The sequence below is a fragment of the Argiope bruennichi genome, chromosome 9 (genome assembly GCF_947563725.1).
Source record: "Argiope bruennichi chromosome 9, qqArgBrue1.1, whole genome shotgun sequence".
NCBI lineage: Eukaryota > Metazoa > Arthropoda > Arachnida > Araneae > Araneidae > Argiope > Argiope bruennichi.
In genome coordinates this window covers 93,267,983-93,284,104 of record NC_079159.1, presented here as the reverse complement: position 1 = coordinate 93,284,104, position 16,122 = coordinate 93,267,983, and the positions used below count along the sequence as shown (strand labels likewise).

The 16,122-nt window shown below is 27.7% G+C and overlaps 1 protein-coding gene across 3 annotated transcripts in view; it reads left to right on the top strand.

The window, feature by feature from the left end:
- The first annotated feature begins 588 nt into the window (after positions 1-588).
- LOC129984559 (uncharacterized) overlaps positions 589-16,122 on the top strand; it is a 109,663-nt gene continuing 94,129 nt past the window's right edge. Inside the window, exon 1 of one of the 3 annotated variants that reach the window (XM_056094470.1) lies at positions 589-744. The gene's annotated coding sequence lies outside the window, so the exon portion shown is untranslated. Of the gene's footprint in view, positions 745-13,377; positions 13,527-16,122 lie in introns of those variants that run through there. The other 2 variants (XM_056094474.1, XM_056094472.1) reach the window with 2 other exon arrangements.

Sequence of the window (16,122 nt, the reverse complement as noted above, 5' to 3'; positions counted from 1 at the left end):
GTACCATAAAAAATCTCTGAACCCTGAGGGCCTCTTTGCAGTTACCTATTTATTAATCTGGCTCTGAAAAACATCAATATGACATTCATTATATTCAGGGGATTGAATAACTCACTGCAATTGCAACTATATTAATATCTATTTGAGATGGAAACCATGTTAGCTGTTCCTAAAAATAAGAAGGCTGTTAACAACAACCAGTTACTTAATAATTATTAATTAATTTCCAAGCGTCCAGCTGACTGAACTCTGCCGGTCAAGGGGTAGAAAGAATTAAACTCCACAAAAACCGCTATACAAGTCAACGACTTCCAGAGATCAAACCGACGAGGCCACCAAAAAACCCTCTTCTGCGGAACATTTCTTCACCAAACTGGTTCCTCTGCCCCAACGGAGAACCAGCCGACTCCTCATTGGTTCGCTTCACTTTCTGGAATCTCATACCAAACCCCCTGCACCAGAGAAGTCGACTTGCACTTTTTTTTTTTCTTGTTCCACCCCATGTAAACAATTCAACCTGTTCTTTGCCGCCGACGTTCTAGCAGTCAGAGCAAGGTCTGTTGCTGTTTCGATTGTGGCGGGCGCTTTCTCGGCTGGTTCTTGATTCGGTTACTGCACCCTTGGATTGGTTTGGAATATCTTCTGCTCGTTTGGATTGTGTTCTTTCTTACCTGGTGTGCCTTTTGTTTCCATCTGGTGGATTATTTGGAACGCCACGGTGAGCCCCAGCATGTAATGATAGCGGTAAGTTGATGAAAAACTGTTGTTTTCTGTCCTTTTGTTTTGGTACATTAGGAAGAAGTGCCAACAGGGTTATGATTTTTGACAGATGTTTTTTTCCGTCGGTCTAAGATTGACTTTCATCACACGAGTTATGCCTTGGAGGGGAATATAAATGGTCTTGAAGAATAACAACATTCTGCGGTTAGCAAGGAATGTTTCAATTTCTTTGGATAATTTTTTGTCAATATATTTTGTGCTTCTTTCACGAAAGAAACTTACTCTATTTGTAAACATCTTATTTTTTTATTATTATTTAGAAAAATTATTATTTAACCTATGAAAAAATTGATGATGAAGATCTGCATTATCAATTCATGTAGATAAAACTACCTTTGCATACGATTATAACTTCATTTTTCATTCATATAAAACTATCTTTGCATACGATTATAAATGATTTTTCATAGAATTAAATAGATGCAATCCAATTAAATTCTTGGTCGATATCTGAAGAATGTTCTTATCATATTTAAATAGTATTGTTAGATTTTTTTGGAGAATTTTTTTATTGTGTTTTTTGATAAAAGAATTTTAATCTGCTTGCAAACACTTGTAAATATCTGCTTAAAAATATATATATAAATAAATTCATTAGTTAATATCTTAAGAAATTGCTGACGTAAAAATGCATCATCAATGCATGCATGCTGTCAAAATTACCCTTACAAAAGATTATAAATAATTTTTAAAACAACTCCACTTCTTAAAAGAAAATTCGTGTATTCTATTATAAAGTATATATAATTTGAGCATTTTAGAAATTAGCATTCTGATACAGTGCAAACGTAATCAATACCAATGAGTAAGCAGTTTACTTTTTTTTTAATTGTAGAGTGTCAACTTCTTTTTAAGCAGTGATATTCGTTTAGAACCTATATTTTCTCCAGCTTTTAGAACTTGTATGTTTTTCAGAATGTTCTTTAGAAATTTACTTAATAGAAATCATTCTTATTAGCATTACGTTACAAATTATTTCAACATTTGATGAATAATATCTATCATTTGATGCTTAAAAAATATTAGATTTGTTATTTTTGTATTAAAAATATTTAATATTTCTCCCTCTTATTCTTAGTGTTTTTATATTTTTATAATGATAAAAATGGCGAAGGACGTGCTTAGTTCTATATATCTAACCAATATATAAACACACAAATAAATAAAAAAAATCCATTTAGAAATATTCTGAATGGAATCACTTAATTACTAAAAATCCATTTCGAATAATCAATTACTTATTATGATTTTAACTTAAAGTATAAAAGCTGCTTAAAGAAGGAAAATTCAATGCATAATTAAAAAAATTTATTCATTCTAAAAATAATTTATGTGAATAAAAAATAAATCAAAATGTTTTAAGGTTATTTTTCTAAGGTACTCTCATTTATACAGATTTTTACTACTGTAGCTGAAAAAACATTCAGCAAAGGATTAAGGCTTTTTAATGCTAAATATTTTTCATTATATGTATATCTTTTGTTATTCTACGGCAATAATTTTAGAATCTGGTTTTTCAAACTTTTTAGGTGTCATATTTTAAAAAATACAATAGATCATTATATATTGTATAATGAATTCATTATGGATAAATGGATAAATTTCGAAAAAAAAAATCTGACTTCTTTGATAAAATAAAATAAATCTATCTTTATTACTTGCATAGGTTTAAGATTACAGTGTTTTATACAACGAAGAAACGATTTTAATACGGAATAATTAAATCCGAATATTTTTCTTGAAAGCCATTATGAATGTTTTTCAGTATTATACTATTAAAATATTTTTTTTTTAAATCAAAGAAATTTAGAAACTCTTTGTTTATTTTAAAAAGTCATAGATTAAAAAAATCTGTGATAATATTTTACACCGATTATAAACAATTTTATAGCCAATATTTACATAAAATTGTGATCCTGTTCGCTTTGAAAATCGCATATATAGAGAGTTTTTATTTTCGTAGATTAAAAAAAAATGTTAAGATTTATATGAATTGCATGGCATTTGCGGGGCGTGCAGTCCATGAAATGCTTTAAAATAACAATAAATTAAAAAATTAATTTTTTTTTTATTCCAATTGGTTAATACCGCCAAAAGATCATTTATTTATTTATTTTTCCAGTTGTAAGGATATTTTAAAATAATATTTCCATGGATATAGTAAAAACTGTTGATAACAAATTTATTTTTTCTTTTCATAAACTCATTCATAATTTTTAATGAAATGCAGCATGAAATTTTAATTTTACAAATAACTATCATAAAACATCTTAGAGGTATTTTTAAAAATACCTAAGATTTCTTTACAATTGTTCAATTAGTTTGCCTATCAGTGTCTTAATAAAAAAAAAAAATATTTTTGTATCATCAAAAGTTTTTTTAAAGTTTGGAAATGGAAAATTTATTTGTTACCAAATTTCTGAAAGTTATTATTACAAATTTTGTTGATTGTCAAATTTGTAATTATTCGTTCTATTTCACAAGTTAAAAATATTTCAATCAGTGCAATTTAGAAATATAGAAATGTTCTACGAGAATTATTTTTAGGAATCAATATGTCAAAATTATTATTTTTTAACTTGAAGTATTTTTATCTTAAATTATGACCCTCGATCTTAAGTAAAATCGGAAGTATTAATTTGCGACGCAAAAAAAGCAGCTACAGTTTCTATTAGATTTTCAAAAACGGTGCTCAATGAATTATATTAATTATATTATTCATTATATTATATTATGAATTATATTAAATTTCAAGCATTGTAATACGAAAACTAAGCTTTTAATTAAAATAATATTTATTGTGTTTTGTCGAATTTTTATAATATGAATATTTTATTAACTCATAGTTGCTCCCGAATACAATTTTTGTATATCGGCATAAGCATATTAGAGTTTAAATAAGCACGAATTAAAGTTTAAATTGTAATGAAAATTTTCACAATTTTTCTATTATTTTGTATTTTATAATCATTTACAATTAAAAAAAGAATATGCTAATAAATACAAATATTTATTTCATAAATGTCAGTAAACAATACTAGATAACTAAATAAATGAATATAAGAGAGCGAAGTTTTTACTTTTTTTTCTTTCTCTTTTTTTTAACCCCACTTTTATACCAGTAATTTTAAATTGTAAATATTACAATAATAAAAGCAGGATAAATAAAGGCATTTATTTTTGTTTATCCTGAGAAAAAATATTTCACTAATCTTCTAATGACTTCATTCTTTAAAAAAAAGTGAGAGCCTCCCCCCCCCTATTTCTAATAACATGCTAAATAATGCCAGTATTACTCAATAATCTACTAATTTGAGATCAATTCATATTTTATATATAATTTATTATTTTGTATTTGCTTATTAAATAAATCAGTATTTTTAAAGCACCTGCCTCAAAAATCCCTTCTCATACGACATTTTTTAAAATAAAAGTGCATCTTGAAGGTCAGTTAGCAGGTACTACAGAGAACAGCTGTTTCCTGTTGCTTCCCCCATATTCAGTACATGGATCGGGGATCACCAATATGGGACAGGTGTCAGTCGTTCCCACAGTCCTCCACATCACTCCTTTTTTTTTCTTTCGTGCAATATGGCCGATATCGTGGTTTACATAATTTCCCTTTTTTTTACGGAAATGTTATGCATGGATGATATGACTTAGCTCACAACGTGTCTCGGCTGGTGAAGAGCGCTTTTTAATCTTTTAATGCCAGCAATCTTTTCATCTCACTAGAGAAATAATGCAGGAAATTGCGACCAAACGATTATGTTTTTCATTTGATTGATGGCAAATGCTTTGAATGTTTCTTTCTTCCTTCACTCTTTTTTTTTTTTTTTTTCATGCCCCAATTTTAATAACTATTGTTGTGGTAGTAAGAAAACTAGTATTTTTTTTAGTTAACTTTTGGCTTAAATCCCCCATTCCTCGAGCCTCTCAGCAAACAGATTCAAAAACTCGTCTGCAGTTTTGCTATTTTCGATTGTCTATTCAGATTTGCTTTCACCAGTATTAACAAAAAGCTTGTGAATTATAAATTTGCATAATATAAATGCATGCCGCTTTAGGATATTAACAAGTAATATCAAATCTTAAATTTCATTGATGTAACTGGTCGTGAATCGAATTAAATGGATTTATTTAATAAAAATTATGAAATCCAAATCGAATTTGTGTTCTGAAAGTTTGTATATTATGTATATATATAAGAATAGTACATACCGTTTTAGATTATTACCAGCAATTAGTTACAAGTCTTAAATTTCCTTAATGTACTTAATTTTTAATTACACTACACTTAAATTTTCCTAATGTATGAACCTATATGTTTATTACATAAAATAAAGATACAACTATCTAATACAGCATGAAATTAATAACAACAATTTCCGTGATATTTTGTCATATTATTGTAATTTTAAAATGCAATAAATTTTTTAAATTCCAATAATATGATATCGATATTGGATAGATTCTGATAAGAATCATACTAAAAAACTCGGTATTTTACTTTTCATAAATCACGGCAGATTTCGGTAGAGATAGTCAATATATTTTTATCTGTAAGAAAGAAATTGGCACATTCATTTTAATTTATAAATAAAAAAAAATATATCTTTAGTTTAATGCAAAAAAAGTGGAAATATGCTGCAGATTCAACTAACTTTTCAAATAAAATAATTATAGAAATAGAAAATGTGATTTGAAGATGAAGATTAACTCCTTATACATTATCGTTATGTACTTTGCTTAACATAATTTTATTTCATGCGTTTGTTATTACTTTATAAACATTTTCTAACCGTCACTGAAGTATGATTTTTTTATGTAATTGAGATAATTGTGAAATTTTCAAGTTAAAATTTGACAAATATCAAGACATAGCAAAATTTTCAACAAAGGATATCTATTCAGAACATTTGCTGAAGAACAACCATTCGTTTACAAATTGAAATGCAAAACTGGCAACTCTTTTCTTCCAACGTGGTTAAAAAATAGATGATAGACAACTAAAAATTTTTAAAAACTATTATAGGTTAAAGAAGAAAAAAAAAAAAAAAAAAAGCTTGTAAAGCAATACCAAAACCATTTAAAAACGGACGATTGCATTGAAAAACTTGATTTCAGACACCAAGACTTCCATTATCAAAAGCGGTAAACAATAATACAAAAGCTTTTGTCTGCAACCAGTTTGGAACATGATGTTTTGTTCTATGTTCTTGAGATTTCCTTTGTGTGATTAAATTCTTTTCTCACGATATTTCCAAATGATTTCTTTACTATTTTTCACACGTATCGATAGCATTCATTTTTTAAAATCAGTATTGCGCATTTACTTATTACTAATTGTTTTCTTGTTATGTTCTTCTATTGTAAAAGAGTAAATTTCCTAACATTTCAACTGTATTTCTTTAGCATTTCTTCATTATTGTTTTGATCAATATTTTGTTGCCAGTTTATGTAACGGTAATCATACTGGAAGGATATTAAAAATAATAGAATTATTTTCTATTTATTATTATTATTTCCTGCTGTAAACAACAGCATGTGTTTTCAGATAGCTAAATGCCTATACTTTTCGCTTTGCTCATTCGCTGTAATAAATATGAATATTTGTTAAAAAATGCGACATTTTTTAACACAAAATTAAAAATTTGTTATTTATAGTTATGTTGTAATATCATTTTTCGAAAAAATGGTTTTCTTAATTGTCAAATAATTGTTACTCTATATTTAATCAAAGTATATTTATGAGGCAGTTGTAATAGTTAATAGGTCAACTAATGCCTAAAAATAGGGTGGTGATTTTTAGGTGTTGAATGCACTGTGTACCCTAAGGGGGGGAAAATAATGGAATTATTCTATTAAGTGCTTTCAACTAAATATTTTTAGTATTACAAATTTTTTTTATCTGGTTCAATACCCTTTTCTACATTAACAGATGTATTATTTAATTTAAAATCTACCAAAACTGTTAATGAATTCAATAAAGTTTCTAAATATTAATTGAAAAAAATATAAATTTTTATAAACAAATACTATTTTATTCTTTTACTATTACTGAAAATTTATGGGAGGTATTTGAGATACTACTCGACAAAATAGATTTTAAAATTTATATTTATAAAAATTCTTTATCAAATTTACACAAAGAACAAACGTAGAGCGCATTTTATCTAAAAAATGTAATCTTTGTTATATAATCAAGACCGAAATACATTAGGAATTCACGAAATATTTCAAAACAATTGTAAACAAGCGTACACGTTACTGTTGCAAGTTTTCTTTAAAATTATTTTTGTTAATAAATGCGGATCTTTGAAACACTGCTTTTGCAGTTGACTAGTGACGTTATGGGATAGGAATCTTTCATTTTTTTATTTTATTTTTTTTATTTATTCAGTTTACCGTCTAGCTGAATTTCTCATGCGTGAGATTAAAAGAAAGGAGTTGAGAGACCACATAGTGTTTAGTTAAGGAAGCGTAGTAGAGCGTTAAATCCATTGCTTCTTATTATCCCTTATTTTATATCCATTAAAAACATTTACGCTTTCACTGATTTTTTTGTTTTCATTTTAGCAAGTGATAAATAGATAGAGAGATAGTGCATCTGGAAACGAAACAGACCTAGTTTTTATATCGTCTGCACATTTTTAAACAGCGATTCATTGTTATATGTTTAGTTTAGATAGATGATGGTTTGTAATATAAAGTTTATACATTTTCCTTACTACATTTGTTTAGAATTATTTAATAATTTTTCTTATTTGATTATTTTAATGATTTTTAATATTATCCTATGCTTATGTGTTGGAAATATAAAAGAAAGAGCAAATGTTTTTGTGTGAAGCGAAAAAACTACGATTAAAGTGAAATAAAAAAAATCAACAAAATTATATCTCTATATATGCAATAAATTTTGTAATTCTTAATTATAGAAGTTTATTAATATAATGGAAAAATAATTCAAGTTTCTCAAGCAAACTTAGATTTAAAAATATATGTAGTAAGATACAAACTTGCACGATTTCAATCTTAAAATTTTATTATTCTAATATAACCAATGATGTATTTGCCTATGCAGCATGTGAGCGGTGCATTACTTCTGCATAAATGATTTTTTTCTACAAAAATTGATTTGTTTGAAAAGACCACACGAATCATATTGCTTTTGTGCCACGGAAAATTTGTTTTCAATCTGAAGCAGTCTCTAATATAAACGCAGCTTACAACTTTTATAGTTAGGTTGTAGAAAAACGTTGGCTGACTAGCAAGATTAAAAAGTATATATTTTCTTGTGATTAAATGTTTGTGGTGTTTATCCAAGACAACAAATTTTACACTTCCCCCCTTCAGATATTTTATTATTAGAAAAATGCATTTCTTTGTTATTGTCTTTGTATCTTTCACATATTAACAAATATTAATAATGATTTAAAGATATGTCATGTACTATAGTTTCGAAGTACACTACATCAAGACTTTATCAGCACCATTCATTTAAAATTAAGAGCAAAATTTTATATTAAGAACAATATTAGAGGTAGCATATATTAAGTTTTCTTTTGTAGTATTTGAGTACATAAAATAATAGTAACAACTCATATGGCATCAGTCATATGACAAACACATAATAGCACATATCAATCTGCACATGAGTTAATACTGGCCTAAAATTCTACACCATTTCATTTTAAAACAAGAAATTTTGCATTTGTAATTGGATTAAATATCTGAATTAATCATATTTATCTTCTTGCAAACGGATTAAAAAATATTTATATTAGGGTAGTGAATTTGTCAGACATTTTTGCAATAAAAAAAATTAGAATTACAATCATTATTCAATTAATTACAATTCAGTAAGAACTATTTGCATCCTTATATTATTTTTGGAAAAAAAAAATGTCATAAATGCGGAAGAGTGAATGCTAAATGCATTTGTTTATCCAGGAAGGTGTGTACGGTTATGACTCCAGACCTTTTAACCTTTCTGCATTAATTTTTTAAGACATCGATCCTTCCAAAAAAAAAAAAAAAAGCATAAATCAGGATCAACAGGTTGCAAGTGGCGTGCAACGAATGTATTTTGACAAAGAGAAAGTCTTGCTAGACGAGTTAAAATAAAAATTTCGAAAGTCAAGAAAAAAGTTCTAAGGTCGTTTGCTGCGGACCTCGCACAGTAAATCAAGTTCCAAGAGCATGACGTGTAATCAAACGAGTGCAGGAAGGCATTTTTGTGTAAATGACTTTGCTGTGTTTTGTTTATGAGGAAGCAAATGGTAAAAGAGTTACAGGGCACAAAACAGCCGAACTTGAAATGTGGAATTCTGTAAAAGGGCTTTATGATAGCTCATTTTTTTATTATCGTTTTGAAGTTACATTTTGAATAGAAAGTATTTGAATTTAGAGTATTATGTATAATCGCATTTACGAAAAGAGTCTTATTTGATAATCTAATCATTAAAAAAAAGGTGCCGATTTTGGGTTTGAACGTAAATTTTGCATGCATACATGCGTCAATTATATTTTTGCTTTTTAAGCGGCCTTCGGTGACTAGCTATTCGTCCACTATCCATGTTGTTAAAATAATTAAAAAAACATTTTTCTAGTCACAGCCATTGTACCGATTTCACCAATTTTTAATTCATGTAAAAATCAATGATTTATAAATAAGTTATTAATGGTCCCCTAATGTCGACAACTGTTCATTTTCGAAAAAAATCGCAAAAACACTGTTTCACTGTACATTCTCGGAGCGAAGAAATCTTGATAGATTTTCCATTCATTTTTTAAAATGAAGGATCGAAATGGATAAGCGATTTTTGATAACGTATCTAGAGGTCACGAGCTTTCATTTGAAACAAAAATGAACGAAATCGGATCAAAGGTTGGGGTTGCGCGACTGGTTCATTCGTTTTCTTTAATATTTTAAATATTTAGATTTTGAATAATTGTTAATTAATTTGTTGCACTTTTGATTTAGTGTAGAAATGTTTTTAACGAAGAAAATCTTATACAGGAGTTAAATAAAAAGAATTTACTTAAACATATTTTTTCTATGATTAAAAGAAGATTTTTTAAAAACAATTTTTACTCACACATATAGAAGTATCTGAAAGTATTTGGAAAATTCCCGTTTTGAAATCCATAAGTATTCTGTTTGATTTCGGATTCTAAATTTAGCTTAAAAAACTCTAAAATAATATCAAATTTCAATGAAGAATGAGAAAAAGAACAGCCTTATAATTTGAATTTAATTTTTCTCTTTTGATTTGATATGTAGATGATTATCGTGCTTTTTTATATAGTTGATGCATTTCTTATTGAAATTATTGATATTTATCACTTGAGAAAGTTTTAAATTTAAGAAAATTCGCATACATAAATGATATTTATTTGCTAGTAATTAACGAGGAAAATTTTGCTTCCGGCTTTTATTCAAATGTGAATAATTATTTTTATTGCGAGTTTAATACCTAGATTTATTAAAAAAATATTAATGGGAATAACTTCATTTTTTTTTTGTCTTGGAAGTTTTTGTGAATTCAGCTGCCTGCTAAATAATAAATTTGACTGTAGCTGTTCCCTAGTATCATTTTATTACGAATTAATTTGGTAGTATTATTCTTTAAAAGTTATTATTTTTTTAATGTAACGTTGAACCTTATTGTAAACAACTCTGAAACATTTCCGGACTCACAAAAGAAAGCCAGCTGTTACAACCGATGATATTTACACTCAGGAAACAGTAAACGATTCAGATTACCAGATAATTTCAACTTCCATCTGATACGAACGCCTTCAGTAAGAATTCACGTTCGTACGAACAGAATCTGAGTGAAGAATCTTGAAGCGCGGGAAAACAATTCAGCTGCCATATCGTTGATGTTATGTTTTTAGGGATGGTTTATTTTATTTATAGAGAAAGGTCGCCCACTATTCGTCTTGATATTTATAGTTTCACTCAACGACAGAAACATAATACTAAGCATATAAAGGACAATGAACCGTGCGAAAAGTCTAGGTGGAAGACATTTTTATCTCGAACAGAGATCCGTCACGCACAAGCGAGCTCTTTAGAATTCTATACGAGTATTTTGGTAAAGTATTTGTTGTCGGAAGGTTTTGAAACAACGGAGTTCATTCGGGACCCGGTAATAGGTGCCATCTCTTCAATATTTTTTTGTTTATTTCTTTAATTCCTGGAGCAATCTTTGAGTGATTGTTTTCTTTCGCCATTTCGTAATTGAGAGGTCAAAGAAAGGAAAAACCTTTACTTCATGTCTTTTCCGTTAACCTCAGTGACAGTTTTGTATCATAAGAAGTGAATGATATGCTCATCGATAGATCTAATTGGACGGAGTTTCTAGAATTTTTTTTTATTTATTTCTTCCATTGTTGTTTAAAAATACACTGAAATTGAAAGTAATAAAGTTACGCCCATTTTTATATTTGGTTGGCCGACAATTTCATTGTTCGATTTAAAGTCCGAGCTGTTAAGAAGAGGTGTTGTTAGGGCAACTATCCTAGGCGTCTGCAATAATGCATTAAATCGGTTGCATTTAAAATGCTTAACTTTTGAATGCAACTAACTAATTAATCATAATTCTAATTGTTAAAATGCTGTCAATTTTATTATTCATGCTACCTTGTTTCTAGTTGAATTAAATGGAATTTCAAGTCACACCCTCAAAATACGACCACTCGTTTAAGTGTTGAAAGCCAAAAATTCTAATTATTTCATTATATATTCACTTTTTCTTCTGAAACAGAGAAGTTTGTTGTTGATTACCTTCAACAGAATAAGGTTCTAAAATAGAAAGACTGATTGGATTAAATTAGTTTTCTGTTTTGAAAATATATTTGAGGACGATTGCGTAATTTTGAACTGTGATCAGGTGACGAAGATGTCACATCTGATTGTAGTTCATGCCTTTTGCAGTGTGAACAGCATTTTTAATTTGAAATTTATTGCACTTCCAAAACTGATCAGCCTTAAGAATCATCTGAGAAGGCTAGGAATAAAAAATTCTTGCTGATTAAATCAGTTTAAGTAAAGATGCATTTTAAAGAATTTTTTAAAGCTTATACCCCCCGCCCTCTCTCCCCAGTAACTCCTTTAGTTTTCAAGGACATAGATTCAGACTTTAGGTAAGCAAATAAAAACAACTCAGTCTAAGCTATTTGTTATATTTTTAAATGGCCATTGTCTTTAAATAATGGCCTGAGTGTTTTGCATATAAGACTATTATTTATTTATTACGAATATATTATTTATTAATGTCTATGTAAATATAATACAAAATCATTTTTATTTTAAAATATTAGCTGATGTTTTGAAATAAAGAGATGTAATAGGAGTTAATCATCTTTCATTCTTCCTTTTTATTTTTTTTCCTGTTCATATTCTCATCAGAGAATGCTAATTTTCATGTCTAGTTGTTTGTTGATGATTCCAATTAGAATGAAAAATTGTTTTTGCATGCAAATTTGTTTTATAATGAATACTTAAATTTTTTTTATATATTCCTTATAAAATATTTCAATTTTTTTAATATTAGCATTCTATTCAGCGTTCGTTATTTGTTAATCATTTGTTAGAGGTGAAAAAAGACAAAGAAAGTGCTGTTTCACTCATAAACATTCAACAAATTAATCCCCATAGGCTGGATAAAATGAAGCGTTTTTTGCATATTATATGCTCTTCTATTTGTATTCAAAATCGCATAATTTTCTGTGCGATAGTAAAATTCATTCCTATCATTTAATTCAAGATGATTGTACAATTCAGTGACGTAATGCTTATTTACTGTATTCAAGCAATATAATATGTTATTTGTGCTATCGAAATATTTGAGACCTGGACAGTGATACAAATTTATAATTTATGAAGAATTTTCATTTTACAACTAAACTCTTACCATCGTTTTAAAATACAATTTCGTCCGAAGATTAAAAAAAAAAATGTCAATTGAATAATATATATTAAATTGCATTCTGATAAATTCTTATCCTTTCTTATTATTCTTTCAAATTGTATAAAACTGATTAATTTAGAATCTTCAAAACTCTATACAAGTTATTAAAATTTAATTAATTAGGTTTTTGTTGTACTTATGATTGATGTTCTGCATTGAATATTGGAGCCTTTATATTCGCTTTTAACAATATTGCTGACCTTTCTGCTTCCTGAAATAAACCTTAATTGAATGTGATCTAAGAAAGAATATAAAACCATTTTGCTCTTCTAAATTAGAAGCTAAGCTTCTTGAAAGAAAAGAAAAAAAAAAAAAAAAATCCTTGAGTGTTTTTACGTTCTGAAAACGTGTATTGTTCTTTGAAATGAAAGATATTTCACTTATGTTGTATGGGCGAAAGTTCTTTAAGAATACCAATCTTAGTAACTCTAAATGGAAAACTCAAGGGTTCTTGAACATACTCCGGAAGCAAGAGTACTGCTTTGCCCTCGTGCCATAATTAGAATTTCACCATTTCCCGGGTTTTTACCTTCTGTGTGTTGTTCCTTGAGACCAGTGCGAAGGAAGACGGAGGTAGATGGTTGTAGGAGTACAGGATAGTCTTTTGTTCACATTAGATCATCTTTTGTTGCCTTCCCATTGGAAAAAAACATTCTCGTCAATCAAACGGAGGATTTTAGAAAACGCCTATTTTTGGACGCCATTCTGCAAGTAGGCAAATGCATTATCTTTGTAAAATTGGATTCAGGCCATTGCAGTATCTAGGTAATGCGGGTAAATTTAGTTTTAATAGCTAATTCTTTCCTAATTAACAAAAATAGTATATAAAAGTGATTAGATGTTCTAGTTATAAATAACTAATAGCTGTTTATTCGTTCTTTTCCTCATCCCATTTTTTAATTAGATTTTGCATAGAGTATTATTTTCTTATTATTCGTTGATGAAATTCAAAGAATTCCTAAAAGGAATTATTCTTGCAATGAATTTTATTTTTGATTGCTTTTCATAAATATGTATTATTGAATGATTTTTCTTGTGGCTTATATTGTGAAGATTGGTTGATGGATGGCATTTCACAATTCAAAAGTCCTATTTCGCCATACTGTCATTAAGATGTGGCGGAAATATACGGAATTGCTGAAGCATTTGAAAAATTAAGTTTTAAGTCATGAGATGCAAACGCCGGTCTTAGATTGTAAACGATTTACCAATACATTTCGATCTTTTATGAAAACTGATTAATGCACTTAAAATGGTTATTTTTTTCTCAAAATGGATAAATAGTTTTTTAAATATATTCAGCTACATGATATTCGTATTCACAAGAATTATTCAACTTGCAACTACGACATAAGCGTTGAATAACTACTCATTTTACATCTTGTATGTTGTGTCACTCCTTTGTTCCTACTAAATGCATAGTGTGTTTGACTAATTTTAATATAAAAGTAGCTGGTATTGATATTTTAAAAATTATGATGATAAAGGTAAAAGTTTTAATAATCTTACAAATCGTTCTTTATTCATTCTGGAGAAAGTGTTTCTAGACATTATCTTGGAAGATAACTATTTTACCCATGAAAAGAAATTCTTCTCTGAGAAATTTTATTAATATTTCCAATTTTTATCAATTATGACGCTTTCTTAAACCGTGAACTTAAAAAAAAATATATATTGGATTAACGGAAAGTCATACAAGTTTTATTTTCAGTTCTTTAACGTTAGTAAATAACATACACTTTGCTAACTTCTAAATATCAGTTTTTGACTTATTTTTTTCCTTCTTTTAGTTGCCGTAATTAACGCTTTATTTTCTTATTTACTTTCCAAAATTTTAATTATGGGAAATTTTTTTGTGCTGGATAATGTATTTCAAACAATTATTATTATTAATATTATTTCATTTTAAAATTGGGTGCGAATTAAAAATGTTTTAAGATTTTTATTCTATTCAAAACTTTATGCTTACAACGGAATTTGCTGCAAAAACATATTGATGCTTAAATATTTGTAAGCATTTGTTTTTATTGATACGTATAAAAAAATAACGATTCGATTAAAAGATTTTGAGGAAATATTGTAAATAGTTCATAAAGCTTATAATAGAACTGAAAACTGATTCGCAGAAATAAGACGAAAAGGGGACGAGGGAAAGGCCTTTAAACTTTTTCCTCTTTTTAATTAAAAAAAAATAGCTGATCTCATTTTTAGCACAATTTAAAGGATATAATTAGGTAAAATAATCTATTTGATATAAGCAACATACTTCTAAGAATGTTCAGAGTCAAATAAAACCTCCTGAGAATCATGATATGCCTTCGAAAATATACAAAGGTATTCAAATGTAGATATTAATACTCTAGATTTAAAAAAAAAAAGTAGAAAGAAACTTAAAAAGAAAATTAAGTAAATTAATTTTTATCTCTTCAACAAAACATTTTACCGTCTTAATTAAAATAATAATAAATGAGTTCCAAAAGTGTATGGTAAAAAAAAAGATTAAATAAATTTAAAAATAAGGCACTGTAACATTGTTAAAAAGTTTTGTAAAACTTCTTTTGTAGTATTTTATCTGGGTAAAACTTCAGTGAATGCTTAATTACTTTTTAAATAAACAATTAGTGTTGCAAAGTTTTAATTGTATTCAAAGTATAGAAATTTTAGAATACTGTATAGTGAAACTTGCACCCATTCTTTTAATTAATTGGAATTTCATTTGATTATATTTAAATAAATGCTATTAACCCTTGCAGAATACACAACTGAATATAACTTCCTAATTTAGACGTATAATTATTTTGGTCATCATTATACGAAGAGGAAAAAAATATCGTTTGGTACAATTAGAGAATTGAACCAGGAAAGTAATTCTGAAAAATTCCTAATTAATGAATTTTTATTTACAATAGTACAAAGAAAAAGAATAAAAATCAATATTTAATGCATGAGTAAGCTTCCTCATAATTTCAGAAGGACAAGAAAAAGAATTGTTCTTTAAGAAAATTGGCAACGGCGGTTTGTATTTTAGCTCTAATAATAGAATATGTATTCCATGTCTTTTTTTTTTTTTTTTTTTTCCCCACAAAACATTTGAAGTTGATCACTTGCAGTTACATTTTCTTTCTCTTTGAATGCAAGAATTGAAAAGTATAATTGGACACGCATGGTGGCTGTCTGCAAGTCTCTGTTTGTATATGACTTTCTCTTTTACAATGCTGATTTTTATATCTTTACATCTGGCACACTGTTCGGTTTCTTATTTAAATATTTTCATTCACACTTTCCTAGAAGGAAAAACAAGAGCGAAAATGGTGACTTTGTATGGTATAAAGTATATCTTTCTTTTGTGTATTTTACGAAT